Here is a 16,578-nt window from a genome sequence, read left to right on the forward strand (position 1 = left end):
CACTTTCAGGGACTCTTCATCTCATGTTCTCAATATCTATTGCTTGCTTGCTTGCTTGTTTATTTATTTATTTATTATTTCTTTCTTTTTGTATTTGCACATTGTGTTGTCTTTTGCATAGTGGACGAACGAAAGTTCATGTTGGTGTGTTCTTTCATTGATTCTATTATGGTTAATTTTCTATTGTTGATTTATTGAGTATGTCCACAAAAAATGCATCTTGGAGTTATATATAGAGACACATATGTACTTTGATAGTAAATTTACTTTGAACTTTGGTAGATGCAAATAAGTAACATGCGTTCCTTTAGTTCACAGTAAAATATGCAGATCCCCTCCATATACAAGAGATGTCATGGGCTACTTTTCAGAAACAGATGAGGTGCTAGTAAATCAAGGGATTGCTGAGAGCCCCATGGCTAGGACAATTTACCTTGGAGTTTATTTTATGAGCTTGCTAATGACATTAGCTAGATATTATTACATCTTCACCTGAAGAAAGTTACAAACCCTAAATTTAAGAACAAATGCCATCGAAGGTTGAGGCTCTCCTTTGGTCAGGGACAACCATGGACATTGTGTTCCAGTTGTCTAAATATACACAAGCCAGTACAACATGGAGAGCAAGTTGTTGCCCATGCAGCAGGCTCCCCTCTCTGCACCAATTATGGATCCAAAGGAATGGCAGAGACCGATATAATTTGGCACCACCGGCTTCGCAGGAGTTGCCAGTCTGTGTTGAACTTGACGTAGGGACTCCAGTGCCAGATGTTTCCTTGGAGTTTACTCCCAAAGCTTTCCTCACGAGTAGGTACAGATACAAGTCAGTGTAGGTTTGAGATTAGAGTTTTCCTTTCCAATCTCAGCTGACAAGCTCAATCTGACCAAAGCCATAGAAGGTACATATTGATAAAACATAGACCATAGAAAACCTATACAGCACAATACAGGCCCTTCGGCCCTCAAAGTTGTGCCGAACATGTCCCTACCTTAGAAATTACTAGGCTTACCCATAGCCCTCTATTTTTCTAAGTTCCATGTACCTATCCAAAAGACTCTTAAAAGACCCTATCGTATCCACCTCCACCACCGTTGCAGGCAGCCCATTCCACACACTCACCACTCTCTGAGTAAAAAACTTACACCTGACATCTCCTCTGTATCTACTCGCCAGCACCTTAAACCTGTGTCCTCTTGTGGCAACCATTTCAGCCCTGGGAAAAAGCCTCTGACTATCCACACAATCAATGCCTCTCATCATCTTATACATCTCTATCAGGTCACCTCTCATCCTCTGTTGCTACAAGGAGAAAAGGCCGCGATCACTCACCTGTTTTCATAAGGCATGCTCCCCAATCCAGGCAAAATCCTTGTAAATCTCCTCTGCGCCCTTTCTATGGGTTCCACATCCTTCCTCTAGTGAGGCAACCAGAACTGAGCACAGTACTCCAAGTGGGGTCTGACCAGGGTCCTATATAGCTGCAACATTACTTCTCGGTTCCTAATTTCTATTCCACGATTAATGAAGGCCAATACACCATATGGCTTCTTAACCACAGTCAACCTGTGCAGCTGCTTTGAGTGTCCTATGGACTCAGACCCCAAGATCCCTCTGATCCTCCACACTGCCAAGAGTCTTACCATTAATACTATATTCTGCCATCATATTTGACCTACCAAAATGAACCACTTCACACTTATCTGGGTTGAACTCCATCTGCCACTTCTCAGCCCAGTTTGGCATCCTATCAATGTCCGACTGTGACCTCTGACAGCCCTCCACACTATCCACAACACCTCCAACCTTTGTGTCATCAGCAAACTTATTAACCCATCCTTCCACTTCCTCATCCAGGTCATTTATAAAAATCACGAAGGGTAAAGGTCCCAGAACAGATCCCTGAGGCAACACTCACAACACGCTGGAGGAACTCAGCAGGTCGGGCAGCATCCGTGGAAACGATCAGTCAACGTTTCGGGCCGGAACTCTTCGTCAGGACTGAAGAGAGAAGGGGCAAAAGCCCTATAAAGAAGGTGGGGGGAGGGTGGGAAGGTCCCTTACTCCTCCAGCGTGTTGTGAGTGTTGCTTTGACCCCAGCATCTGCAGAGTATTTTGTGTTTAAGATCCCTGAGGCACACCACTGGTCACCGACCTCCATGCACAATATGACCCGTCTACAACCATCCTTTGTCTTCTTTGGCTAGCCTGTTCTGGATCTACAAAGTAATGTCCCTTGGATCCCATGTCTCCTTACTTTCTCAATAAGCCTTGCATGGCGTACCTTATCAAATGCCTTGCTAAAATCCATATACACTACATCTAATGCTCTTCTTTCATCAATGTGTTTAGTCACATCCTCAAAAAATTCTATCAGGCTCGTAAGGCACGACCTGCCCTTGACAAAGCCATGCTTACTATTCCTAATCACGCAACACACATAAAAGTTGCTGGTGAACGCAGCAGGGCCAGGCAGCATCTCTAGGAAGAGGTACAGTCGGCGTTTCGGGCCGAGACCCTTCGTCAGGACTAACTGAAAGAAGAGCTAGTAAGCATAATATACCTCAAGTGTTCATAAATCCTGCCTCTCAGGATCTTCTCCATCAACTTACCAACCACTGAAGTAAGACTCACTGGTGTATAATTTCCTGGGCTATCTCTACTCCCTTTCATGAATAAAGGAACAACATCCGCAACCCTCCAATCCTCCGGAACCTCTCCTGTCCCCATTGATGATTCAAAGATCATCGCCAGAAGCTCAGCTATCTCCTCCCTCGCCTCCTACAGTAGCCTGGGGTACATCTCATCCGGTCCCAGCGACTTATCCAACTTGATGCTTTCCAAAAGCTCCAGCACAACCTTTCTTAATATCTACATGCTCAAGCTTTTCAGTCTGCTGCAAGTCATCCCTACAATCACCAAGATCCTTTTCCATAGTGAATACTGAAGTAAAGTATTCGTTAAGTACCTCTGCTATTTCCTCCGGTTCTATACACACTTTCCCACTTTCACACTTGATAGGTCCTATTCTTTCACGTTTTATCCTCTTGCTCTTCACATACTTGTACAATGCCTTGGGGTTTTCCTTAATCCTGCCCACCAAGGCCTTCTCATGGCCCCTTCTGGCTCTCCTAATTTCCTTTTAAAGCTCCTTCCTGTTAGCCTTATAATCTTCTAGATCTCTACCATTACCTAGCTCTCTGAACCTTTTGTAAGCTTTTCTTTTCTTCTTGACTAGATTTATTACAGCCTTTGAACACCACGGTTCCAGTACCCTACCATAACTTTACTGTCTCACTGGAATGTACCTATGCAGAACTTCACACAAATATCCCCTGAACATTTGCCACATGTCTTCTGTACTTTTCCCTGAGAACATCTGTTCCCAATTTAAGCTTCCAATTTCCTGCCTGATAGCCTCATAATTCCCCTTACTCCAATTAAACACTTTTCTAACTTGTCTGTTCCTATCTCTCTCTCCAATGCTATGGTAAAGGAGATAGAATTGTGATCACTATCTCCAAAATGCTCTCCCACTGAGAGATCTGACACCTAATCAGGTTCATTTCCCAATACCAAATCAAGTACAGTCTCTCCTCTTGTAGGCTTATCTACATATTGTGTCAAGAAACCTTCCTGAACACACCTAACAAACTCCACCCTATCTAAACCCCTCGCTCTAGGGAGATGCCAATCGATATTTGCGAAATTAAAATCTGCCATCACGACAACTCTGTTATTATTACACCTTTCCAGGGCCTGTTTCCGTATCTGCTCCTCGATATCCCTGTTACTATTGGGCGGCCTATGAAAAACACCCAGTAAAGTTATTGACCCCTTCTTGTTCCTAACCTCCTCCCACAGAGACTCCGTAGACAGTCCCTCCATGACGTCCACCTTTTCTGCAGCCATGACACTATCTCTGATCAACAATGCCACCTCTTTTGCCTCCCTCCCTGTCCTTTCTGAAACAGTTAAAACCCGGCACTTGAAGTAACCATTCCTGTCCCTGAGCCATCCACATCTCTGTAATGGCCACAACATCATAGCTCCAAGTACTGATCTACGCTCTAAGCTCATCCACTTTGTTCACAATACTCCTTGCGTTAAAATAGACACATCTCAAACTTTTTCCATTTGTGAGCCAACTGCTTCTTCCCCACTCTCTTCCCACCCCCCAACAATTCGAGTTTAAACTCTCCCCAGTAGCCTTAGCAAACCTGTTATGCATTATACAAGAACAGTTACTGGAACACTACATGGAAATTTTAAATAAGAGAATAAAGCAAGAGAAGTAACTTTTGTTTCAAATGATGGACATATTATGGACCAACAATTTTAACTATTTCATAGAATAATGATGATGACATTGAGAGTAATGAGTGAAAAGAATGAAGATAACATTCGCAGGTTGATACAGCTTACAATATAGTCAGCTCTTTTTATAAAGTAGAAAACAATTTTTAAAGTTCAGCTGGCTTAAGAATTTGTACCTTGTTGTTTATCATTTAGTTTCTAGTCTTCTATTGACAATGTCTTCAGTTCAACCTTCAGCTAACAGATACCAAATAGTATAGAGGGCTTCCAGACCGTTCGAACTGACCGGAATTGCACTGAGAGCGATAAGCGCAAAGGAGGGGGGCTGGCGGTTCTGGTAAATAGCAGATGATGCAATCCTGGGCATATTACAATCAAGGAACGGATCTGTAACCCGGATATTGAACTTTTTGCTGTTGGACTCCAGCCATATTATTTGCCAAGGGAAATCTCGCATGCAATTGTGGTTGGTGTGTACATCCCTCCCTCTGCCAACCCGACGTCGGCGTGTAACATCATTTACACCGTCATAGCCAGATTACAAACCCAGCACCCGACTGCCCTCATTACCATCTCGGGTGACTTCAACCAGGTTACCATGGCTAGAACACTGCCCAACTTCACGCAGTATGTGAGCTGTACAACCAGAGGGGAGAGGACTCTGGATTTGATGTACGCTAACGTTAAGGATGCATACAGCTCCTCTCCCCTACCCCCACTAGGAAGGTCAGATCACAACCTGGTGCATCTAAAACCCTGCTACGTGCCTCTGGTGAAGAGTAAACCTGCAACCTCAAGGACAGTGAGGAAATGGTCGGAGGAAGCTTATGAGGCGCTTCAGGGTTGTTTTGAGGTGACAGACTGGCAGGCACTCTGTGAGCCACATGGAGAGGATACTAATGGGCTCACAGAATGCATCACGGATTACATCAACTTCTGTGTGGACTGCAATGTTCCGACAAGAACTGTCCTTCATTATTCAAGTAACAAGCCATGGGTGACAAAGGACATTAAGGACATCCTGAATACTAAAAAGAGGGCGTTTAGAGATGGAAATAGGGAGGAGCTGAGGGCAATACAGAGGGACCTGAAAGCCAGGATCAGGGAGGCTAGAGACAGGTACAGGAGGAAGCTTGAGTGGAAACTCCAGCAGAACAACATGAGGGAGGTCTGGAGGGGGATGAGGACCATCACTGGGTTCCGGCAAACTAGCAACAGAGGAGCTGAGGGCAGTGTGGACAGGGCCAACGAACTTAACCTGTTCTTTAACAGATTTGACATTGTGACCCCTACCTATCCCCCACATGAGCCATCTGTTGTCGGCCCCCAATCAACACATGTTCCACTCTCCCCTCCTACCCCTCCTCACAGTCCCCCACCCTGCTGTCATGACTATATCCCAACCCCACACAAAACCACCACGGTGAGCTTCACGGCTGAACAGGTGAGAAGACAGCTGAAACGTCTCAACCCAAGCAAGGCTGCAGGACCGGATGGTGTCAGTACCAGGGTGCTCAAAGCCTGTGCCCCTCAGCTATGTGGAGTACTTCGCCATGTATTCAACCTGAGCCTGGGGCTCCGGAGGGTTCCTGTACTGTGGAAAACGTCCTGCCTTGTCCCTGTGCCGAAGACGCCGCACCCCAGCGACCTCGATGACTACAGACCGGTGGCATTGAAGACCCTGGACAGACTTGTTCTGGAGCTGCTCCGGCCTATGGTCAGGCCACACTTAGATCCCCTCCAGTTCGCCTACCAGCCCTGACTAGGGGTTGAGGATGTCATCGTCTACCTGCTGAACCGTGTCTACGCCCACCTGGACAAGCCAGCGAGCAATGTCAGGGTCATGTTTTTTGACATCTCCAGTGCGTTCAACACCATCCGCCCTGCTCTGCTGGGGGAGAAGCTGACAGCAATGCAGGTGGATGCTCCCCTGGTGTCATGGATTCTTGATTACCTGACTGGCAGACCACAGTACCTGTGCTTGCAACACTGTGTGTCTAACAGAGTGATCAGCAGCACTGGGTCTCCACAGGGGACTGTCTTGTCTCCTTTTCTCTTCACCATTTACACCTCGGACTTCAACTACTGCACAGAGTCTTGTCATCTTCAGAAGTTTTCGGATGAGTCTGCCATAGTTGGATACATCAGCAAGGGAGATGAGGCTGAGTACAGGGCTACTGCAGGAAACTTTGTCACATGGTGTGAGCAGAATTATCTGCAGCTTAATGTGAAAAGGACTAAGGAGCTGGTGGTAGACCTGTGGAGAACTAAGGTACCGGTGACCCATGTTTTCATCCAGCGGGTCAGTGTGGACATGGTGGAGGATTACAAATACCTGGGGATACGAATTCACAATAAACTGGACTGGTCAAAGAACACTGAGGCTGTCTACAAGAAGGGTCAGAGCCGTCTCTATTTCTGGAGGAGACTGAGGTCCTTTAACATCTGCCGGACGATGCTGAGGATGTTCTACGAGTCTGTGGTGGGCAGTGCTATCCTGTTTGCTGTTGTGTGCTGGGGCAGCAGGCTGAGGGTAGCAAACACCAACAGAATCAACAAATTTATTCGTAAGGCCAATGATGTTGTGGGGATGGAACTGGACTCTCTCACAGTGATGTCTGAAAAGAGGATGCTGTCTAAGTTGCATGCCATCTTGGTCAATGTCTCCCATCCACTACATAAAGTACTGGGTGGGCACAGGAGTACATTCAGCCAGAGACTCATTCCTCCGAGATGCAGCACAGAGTGTCATAGGAAGTCATTCCTACCTGTGGCCATCAAACTTTACAATCCTCCCTTGGAGGGTTAGACACCCTGTGCCGATAGGCTGGTCCTGGACTTATTTCATAATTTACTGGCATAATTTACATATTACTATTTAACTATTTATGATTCTATTACTATTATTTATGGTGTAACTGTAACGAAAACCAATTTCCCCTGGGATCAATAAAGTATGACTATGACTATGTATTGCTACTACTGTTGCCATATTAAAATCTGTTCAACAAGAAAGGCAGCTGAAACAAAGTTTATTTTTGGACTAGATGGACTGATTAGCAGAATATATTACTAGCAGCCAACCACATACACTGGTTAACTGGCACACATTGGGACCAGTACATTTTGGTCCAATTAAGTTGTTGCTGCAATGAACCGAAGTTTCATGAAAATAGTCAAAAAGGTATAAAAAAGACAAACTGAATAACAAATTATGTATTTAAATGAAGTACAGAACAAATTAGAACACAATCTGGAAAGGTGTAATAATAAGAGGGTTGTCGTGGAGGGAGATATTAATTTCCCAAATATTGATTGGCATCTCCCTAAAGCAAGGGGTTTAGATGGAGTGGAGTATGTTAGGTGGGTTCAGGAAGGTTTCCTGACACAATATGTAGATAAGACTATAAGAGAAGAGGCTGTACTTGATCTGGTATTGGGGAATGAACCTGGCCAGGTGTCAGGTCTCTCAGTGGGAGAGCATTTTGGAGATAGTGATCACAATTCTATCTCCTTTACCATAGCATTGGAGAGGGATAGGAACAGACAAGTTAGGAAAGCTTTTAATTGGAGTAAGGGGAAATATGAAGCTATCAGGCAGGAACTTGGAAGCATAAATTGGGAACAAATGTTCTCAGGGAAATGTACGGCAGAAATATGGCAAATGTTCAGGGGATATTTGCGAGGTGTTCTGCATAGATACGATCCAATAAGACAGGGAAAGGATGGTAGGATACAGGAACCGTGGTGTATAAAGGCTGTTGAAAATCTAGTCAAGAAGAAAAGCTTATGAAAGGTTCAAAAAACTAGGTAATGATAGAGATCTAGAAGATTATAAGGCTAGCAGGAAGGAGCTGAAGAATGAAATTAGGAGAGCCAGAAGGAGCCATGAGAAGGCCTTGGCGAGCAGGATTAAAGAAAACCCCAAGGCATTCTACAAGTATGTGAAGAGCAAGAGGACAAGTCATGAGAGGATAAGAATAATCAACGGTGACAGCGGAAAAATGTGTAAGGAACCGGAGGAGATAGCAGAGGTACTTAATGAAAATTTTGCTTCAGTATTGCTACGGAAAAGGACCTTGGCGATTGTAGGGATTACTTGCAGCCGATTGAAAAGCTTGAGCATATAGACATTAAGAAAGAGGATGTGCTGGAGCTCTTGGAAAGTATCAGGTTGGATAAGTCACCGGGACTAGATGAGCTGTACCCCAGGCTACTGTGGGAGGCGAGGGAGGAGATTGCTGAGCCTCTGGCAATGATCTTTGCATCATTAGTGGGGACAGGAGAGGTTCCAGAGGTTTGAAGGGTTGCAGATGTTGTTCCCTTATTCAAGAAAGGGAGTAGAGATAGCCCAGGCAATTATAGACCAGTGAGTCTTACTTCAGTGGTTGGTAAATTGATGGAAAAGATCTTGAGAGGCAGGATTTATGAACATTCGGAGAGGCATAATATGATTAGGAATAGTCAGCATGGCTTTGTCAAAGGCAGGTCGTGCCTTATGAGCCTGAATGAATTTTTTGCAGATGTGACTAAACACGTTGATGACAGTAGAGCAGTCGATGTAGTGTACATGGATTCCAGTAAGGCATTTGATAAGGTACCCTATGCAAGGCTTATTGAGAAAGTAAGGAGGCCATGGATCAAAGGGGACCTTGCTTTGTGGATCCAGAATTGGCTTGCCCACAAAAGGCAAAAAGTGGTTACAGACGGGTCATATTCTGCATGGAGGTCGGTGACCAGTGGTATGCCTCAGGGATCTGTTCTGGGACCCCTTCTCTGTGTGATTTTTTATAAATGACATGGATGAGGAAGTGGAGGGATGGGTTAGATGACACAGAGATTGGGGGTGTTGTGGATAGCGTGGAGGGCTGTCAAAGGTTATAGCAGGACATTGATAGGATGCAAATCTAGGCTAAGAAGTGGCAGATGGAGTTCAACCCAGATAAGTGTGAGGTGGTTAATTTTGGAAGGTGAAATATGACGGCAGAATATAGTATTAATGGTAAGACTCTTGGCGGTGTGGAGAATCAGAGGGATCTTGGGGTTCGAGTCCATAGGACACTCAAAGCTGCTGGGCAGGTTGACTCTGTAGTTAAGCAGGCATACGGTGGATTGGCCCGCATCATGGAACTGAATTTAAGAGCTGAGAGGTAATGTTACAACTACATAGGATCCTGGTCAGACCCTATTTGGAGTACTGTGCTCAGATCTGGTCACCTCACTACAGGTAGGATGTGGAAACTACAGAAAGTGTGCAGAGGAAATTTACAAGGACGTTGCATGGATTGGACAGCATGCCTTATGAGAATGAGTGAACTCGGCCTTTTTCCCTTGGAGCGGCAGAGGTTGAGAGGTGACCTGATGGAGGTGTACAAGATGATGAGAGGCATTGATCGTGTGGATAGTCAGAGGCTTTTTCCCAGGGCTGAAATGGCTAGCACAAGAGGGCACAGTTTTAAGGTCCTTAGAAGTAGGTACAGAAGAGATGTTAGGGGCAAGTTTTTTCCCCCGCAGAGAGCGGTGAGTGCGTGGAATGGGCTGCCGGCAATGGTGGTGGAGGCAGATACGATAGGATCTCTTAAGAGACTCATGGAGTACATGGAGCTTAGAATAATAGAGGGCTATAAGTAACCCTAGGTAATTTCTAAAGTAAGTACATGTTCAGCACAGCATTGTGGGCTGAAGGGCCTGTATTGTGCTGTCGGTTTTCTATGTTTCTACTATCAATACTACTACAGTACTATAAAACTGTGTATCATTACCAGTGGGGGAATTCATCCATATCACATTCTTTTAATTGTCAATCAACAAAATCAGCACAGACACCTAGTGCAGATAATGGACTGCCTTCATACAATACTGCTGAGGATTGTATCCTTCAAATCTTCATATTCATTGTAACACTGAAGATGATTGTTGATATCTTCAAATTATTCATAAGTCCTAACTTATGGAAGTAGTGAAATAGTTTCATTTTCACTCCCGGCTGTTTCTGGCATCTATCACTGCAAACAATGAAGAGGCATGCGAAGGCAAAGGGAACTCAAGAGATGGAGTTGGAGCTGCGCTGGTTGGAGTGAACAATCTGGAGGGGCCAAGTCGGGACAGATGTTCTGAAGCCTGTCCAGCTGGCCTGGGTATGAGGATGGACCTCTTTAAGCACTGAGCTGATCTGGAGAGGTTGAGAATGGCTTCTTTGGCAGCGAATTACTGGTGGCGTATTCCAGGCCCACAGCAAGGTGCCACGGTGAGGCCTGGGTCCTATTGCGAGGTACAATACACTGTTTGGACAATCTAAATGCTGGCCCAGATTGGAAGGCAGGGTGTCGGGTGAGGTTGGATTGCTCTGGGCGCCAAGCCGATTTGAATTGGCCGAGAATGGCTTCTCCAGCCATGGAACCTAGGCTCCGAGTGATTTGCCGCAGTAGGGCCAGGTCCTAGTGTGAGGTTTGGACAATTTAAACGCCGGCCCAGATAGACTGGGGGCTCAACTCTCCTGTGAGACTGCCCCCAGCTGTGTGTTTTGTGTCTGAACTTTGCGGTGATTTGCCCTGCTAATGTAATGAACTGAATCCAGAGGCTTTGGGCCTACTCTGGGCTGTTCTGGAAATTTGGATCCAAGGACTCAGTCTGGTTTGGAGTTCTGTTTTTATTGCTCACTTCTATTGTTTGCACGAATTGTTTTGTATTTATTTCCTCTTTCTCTGTGGGTACTGCAGGTTGGTGTTACTTTATTAAAATTGAGTTCTATCAGGTCCTTGTTTGTGACTGCCTGTAAGAAAACCAATCTCAAGGTTGTACAATTTATACATTCTTTGATTATACATGCACTTTGAATTGTTTGAATCCTTTTGACTTTGAACCTAAGCCTTAATGCTTGAAGCTGCAGTGAGCAAAACAGTTCTGAATCGTCTTACTGCTTATTTTTCGCCAACTATCAGTGACAGAAATCACTACTTTTTGAACACAAACAACTGATGCTATTTTAAAATTGCTTGCTCTAAGCACAGTGTAGCATCTAATGGCCACAGAAGTGCACACAATAAACGCTAGTTAGTAACTGTTCGGAAATAGTCTCCTATCCCAATTAAGTGGAACAGTATCCCAAATAAATGAAGGGAATCCCAGCTATTTTCTTGATTAGTTTTTGGTCTTTAAGAGTTGTCCCTAATAAGTGGCTGCCCTGATTAACTGATGGCCCAATTAACTGGAATCCATTGTATATTGCATTTGAAATTAAAGGTTACACTCAAGTAATTTTGTTGTTAAAAAGAAAATCACATTAGGTATATATAAAAAAAAATTATATTCAAGCTCTATTATCCAAATGCAAAATACTTTCAATCCTAGAAATAAAACAAAGATGGAAAGTGGCAGAAATACTTAGCAGGCCTAGCTGCATCTGTGGAGTGAAGAGATGAGCTGTTTCCAGTGAAAGACCTTTGAATAGAAAGATGTTTTATGTTGTGTATTATAATACCCTAGTCCTTCACATAACCACTCCAATATGTTCTTTTTAATCCCATAATACAATGAGATCCATATGCAGACCGATATCTCAATTTCCTTTGCAACAATATTGTTTTTTGTTTCAGTGTCTATTTGAAGATGTACAATTTCAGAATAATGGGACACAGGCCAAATTCATGAACTTCAGGAAGTTATCATAGATGTTGAACACTATAATAAATTTCTTTCCAAATTGAGTGCTAGGTTGGAGCTTGGTTATATTGAGCTATGGGGCTGGATACAATCGCATTCATTTTGATAGAGCACTGACTTAGATTGAAAGAATAAGTGTTTTTTTCCTCATAATATTCAATTTTTTAACTTACTAAAAAAACAAAATTTATTTAAATTTTAATCAAAATTTCAGCAGATTTTAAATGTCTCTCATTACTGAACACATTAATAAAGAATTTAAAAAGATCTTTGATACAAGACTGCCATCAGGCACTAAATTTAGGGATATTCAAAGTGGCTTAAAAATCTCACAACATACATAGGAAACTATAATATTTACAGGCATAAGAAGTGGAAGAATGTTTTGGATAGTGGTTAAAGTTCTTGAAAGCAAAAACAACTGTTAAATTAGCCGACTTTCTTTGGATCCCAGAGCAGAAACATTAACCATTTCTCTTTTCACTAATGCTGCTTAAGCTTGAGTGTTTCCAGAGCTTCTTCTTAAATTTCAGATTTCTAGCATCTGTGGTTTTAAAATATTTTGTTCAGTTTCCCTGTTTGTTTCATTGTATCCATGTTTCTTAAGGTTGTCATAGCTGTGGGAGTTTGTGGGGATAAGCTCCCACTACCTAAAAATACTCTCAACTCAAATAGCCTCTGACAAACAATTCCAGCTCCTGGCCTTCATGTGTAGCTTAGATACTAAGCTCGGTGAAACCATTTCTATTGACAGGAGAAAGAGCAAAGGTGGGCTACCGGTACCTTAAAACCAGTTGCTTCGGTCAGATGGGGCACGTCAGCCATGGTTGGCAGCTCATCGAAGTAAAAGCAAAAGAGTGGGCATACAAGGAAGCCAAAGCTAGTGGGAAGATAGAGGATTGGGAAGCTTTTAAAAACTTGCAGAAGGAAACTAAGAAGGTCATTTGGAACAAAAAGATAAATTATGAAAGGAAGCTGGCCTACTCTATCAAAGAAGATACTACAAGCTTTTTTAAGTACCTAAAGGGTAAAAGAGAGTCATGGGGAGAAATAGGGCCAATAGAAAGTGATGCTGGAGATATCGTAATGAGAGATGCAGGGATGGCAGAGGAACTTAATGCGTATTTTGCATCAGTCTTCACAGTGGAAGACATCTGCAGTAAACCGTACATTCAAGACTGTCAGGGAAGTGAAGCTTGTGCAGTGAAAATTATGACTGAGAAGGTGCTCAGGAAGCTTAATGATCTGAGGGTGGATAAATCTTCTGGACCTGCGGGTTCTGAAGGAAGTAGTTAGACAGATTGCGGAGGCATTAACAATGATCTTTCAAGAATCAATAGATGCTGGTATTGTACCGGAGGACTGGAAAATTGAAAATGTTACTCCCCTATTTAAGAAGGGTGGGAGGCAGCAGAAAGGAAACTATAGACCTGTTAGCCTGACATCAGTGGTTGGGAAGTTGTTGGAATTCTGGCTGGCTGCCGGTTACCAGTGGAGTTCCACAGGGGTTGGTGTTGGGACCGCTGCTTTTTACAATATATGTCAACAATTTGGACTATGGGATTAATCAAGTCAAGTCACTTTTTATTATCATTTCCACCATGACTGCTGGTACAGTACACAGTAAAAGCGAGACAACTTTTTTCAGGACCATGGTGCTACATGAAACAATATAAAAACTACACTAGACTACAGACCTACCCAGGACTGCATAAAGTGCACAAAATAGTGCAGGCATTACAATAAAGAATAAACAAGACAATAGGCACAGTAGAGGGCAGTAGGTTGGTGTCAGTCCAGGCTCTGGGTATTAAGGAGTCTGATGGCTTGGGGGAAGAAACTGTTACGTAGTCTGGTCATGGATTTGTGGCTAAATTTGCCAATGATACAAAGATAGGTGGAGGAGTGGGTTGTGTTGAGGAAACAGAGAGCCTGCAGAGATACTTAGATAGTTTACGGGAATGGGCAAAGAAGTGGCAAATGAAATACAATGTTGGAAAATGTATGGTCATGCACTTAGGTGGAAGAAATATATGGGCAGATTATTATTTAGATGGGGAAAGAATTCAAAATGCAGAGATACAAAGGGACTTGGGAGTCCTTGTGCAGGATACCCTAAAGGTTAACCTCCAGGTTGAATCGGTAGTGAAGAAGCCAAATGTAATGTTCGCATTCATTTCCAGAGATATAGAATACAAGAGCAGGGATGTGACGTTGAGGCTCCATGAGGCACTCATGAAACTACATTTGGAGTACTGTGTGCAGTTTTGGGCTCCTTATTTTAGAAAGGATATACTGACATTGGAAAGGATTCGGAGAAGTTTCATGAGAATGATTCCAGGAATGAAAGGGTTACCGTATGAGGAACGTCTCGCAGCTCTTGGCTGTATTCCCTGAAGTTCAGGAGAATGATGGGGAATCTCAGAAACATTCCGAATGTTAAAAGGCCTGAACAGATTAGATATGGCAAAGTTATTACCAATGGTAGGGGAGTCTAGGACAAGAGGGCACGACTTCAGGATTGAAGGACGTCCATTTAGAACAGAGAGGCAGAGAAATTACTTTAGTCCGAGGGTGGCAAATCTGTGGAATTTGTTGCCACTAGTAGCTGTAGAGCAGAGTCATTGGGTGTATTTAAGGTAGAGATAGATAGGTTCTCGATTAGCCAGGGCATCAAAGGATATGGGGAGCAGGAAGGGGAGTGGGGATGACTGGAAGAATTGGATCAGCACATGATTGAATGGCGGAGCAGACTCGATGGGCCAAATGGCCTACTTCTGCTCCTGTAACTTATGGTCTTATGATCTAGGTAGGAGAAGAAAAACTCTGATCTCAAACCTCCCCAACCTTGCAGCTATACCCACTGAAAGGAATGGCTTTGGGAGTAAACCCAAAGGAGAAATCTGGAGCTGGAGTTCCTACATTAAGCTGAATGCTGCCAACTCCTGTGACACTGCTGGTGCCAAACTGTATCGGTTTCTGCCATTCCTTTAGATTCAGCAGCTGTTTGGAGATGGGGACCCACTGCTTGGGCAACAGCTTGCTCTCCATATTGTACTTCCCTGACTCGCGTAACACTATAGACAGGTAGGATGCAACATCTATGGTCAGCCTCGACCAACAGAGAGCCTCTCTCATTTGTATCAAGCACTAACATCTCAAAAAAAAGCTGCAACTACAAATCAGTGACTTGTATATTTTTTTATGACTGACAAAGAAGGAAGCAACTTGTCATGAGGTTTCTTTCCCCCACAGCGGTCAAAGATTTACAAAAATACTATTTTGTAAGAACGTCAATTAGCACAATTGGCACCACGTCACTTACGGTGTGCTATAAATCAATAGAAACAGGTTTCCCCAAAAGTTCACTGCTGTCTGTGGTTACCTAATGGATAAGAATTCTTTAAACACAGCATTCTGAGAACGCTGACAGTGGGGAACAAAGACAGCAAAAAGAAATGAACAACTGAATCTGCTCTACACAGAATAAACTATTTCTATCAGCTTTATTCAAGTATTAATTTAATTCCTTATGCATATGGATCCTATTCAAAAGTACTTGAGAATCTACATAATGAAGATTTTTTTGTTAAATTAAAAGGCATGTCGACCAGCTAATTATATAAATAATCCTTTAAATACAGGTAGTTACACAAGTTATTTATCCTGCCAAAACGGGTCAAATAAATTTCAAATAGACAATATCCTACTTGGTTGATGATTTTACATCAAGTATTATGTTAGCTTAAAAGTCCATGTCATGGCAACTAGTACTATTCTCATATTGCAACCAGAGAGGTGAGTGTAAGAAAAACAAAGAGGCTCAGAAAGACTTCAGAATCGCAAGTATTATAACTGATTTAGGTTTTATCAAATATGCAGCAGTTCAAAGACAAAAATTGCTATAAAATGCACTATATATTTTATAAACAAAAGGACCAAAAAGGTAGTGTTCACGGACCATTCAGAAATCAGATGACGGAGGAGTAGAAGCTCTTCACAAGTATGGGCCTTAACAGGTTCCTACATCTCCTCCCAAAGGTAGTAATGAGAAGAGAGCATGTCAACATGGTATGGGTCTTTAGTGGTGAATCCTGCCTTTTTGAGGCACCATTTTTTGAAGATGGGCTCAGTGGTGAAGACAGCTATGCCCACATGGAATTAGCCGAGCCTCTTGTGATGCTGTGCATTGGAGCATCCAAATCAACATGTATTTCCTGTGTTCTGGGAAAGCCCAAATCCCATCCAAACACCAATAACAACCAGCTCTAGCTATAAAATATAATCACAATGACCATTACTTAAAACCTTTGTTCCTTGGTTCCTAGAAGACTGTCGGATCGTAACTCCAGGTGCTGTCTGTGTGGGGCTTGCACACTCTCAGTAAGTGAATGGATGTCTCTGGCTGTTCCAGTTCTTTACCACCTCCCAAAATGTGTGGTTGTACATTACGAGGTTTACAATAGTGAATTAAAATGGGTAAATTACGAGGAAAAAATCAAGTGGAGAGGTTGATAGATATGTCAGAGAACGGGTATTAGGAGTACAGGGATCTGAGATTTGGCGAAACAGGGTTTCCTCCCCCAGAGACAGTATAAAGC

At 43.3% G+C, this 16,578-nt stretch overlaps 1 protein-coding gene across 4 annotated transcripts in view; it reads right to left on the reverse strand.

Moving 5' to 3' along the window:
- The window catches only part of rab11fip2 (RAB11 family interacting protein 2 (class I)), a 128,003-nt gene that overhangs the window by 45,809 nt on the left and 65,616 nt on the right, over positions 1-16,578 (reverse strand). The window lies entirely within an intron of this gene.

This window comes from Mobula birostris, chromosome 21, assembly GCF_030028105.1.
Source record: "Mobula birostris isolate sMobBir1 chromosome 21, sMobBir1.hap1, whole genome shotgun sequence".
Classification (NCBI taxonomy): domain Eukaryota; kingdom Metazoa; phylum Chordata; class Chondrichthyes; order Myliobatiformes; family Myliobatidae; genus Mobula; species Mobula birostris.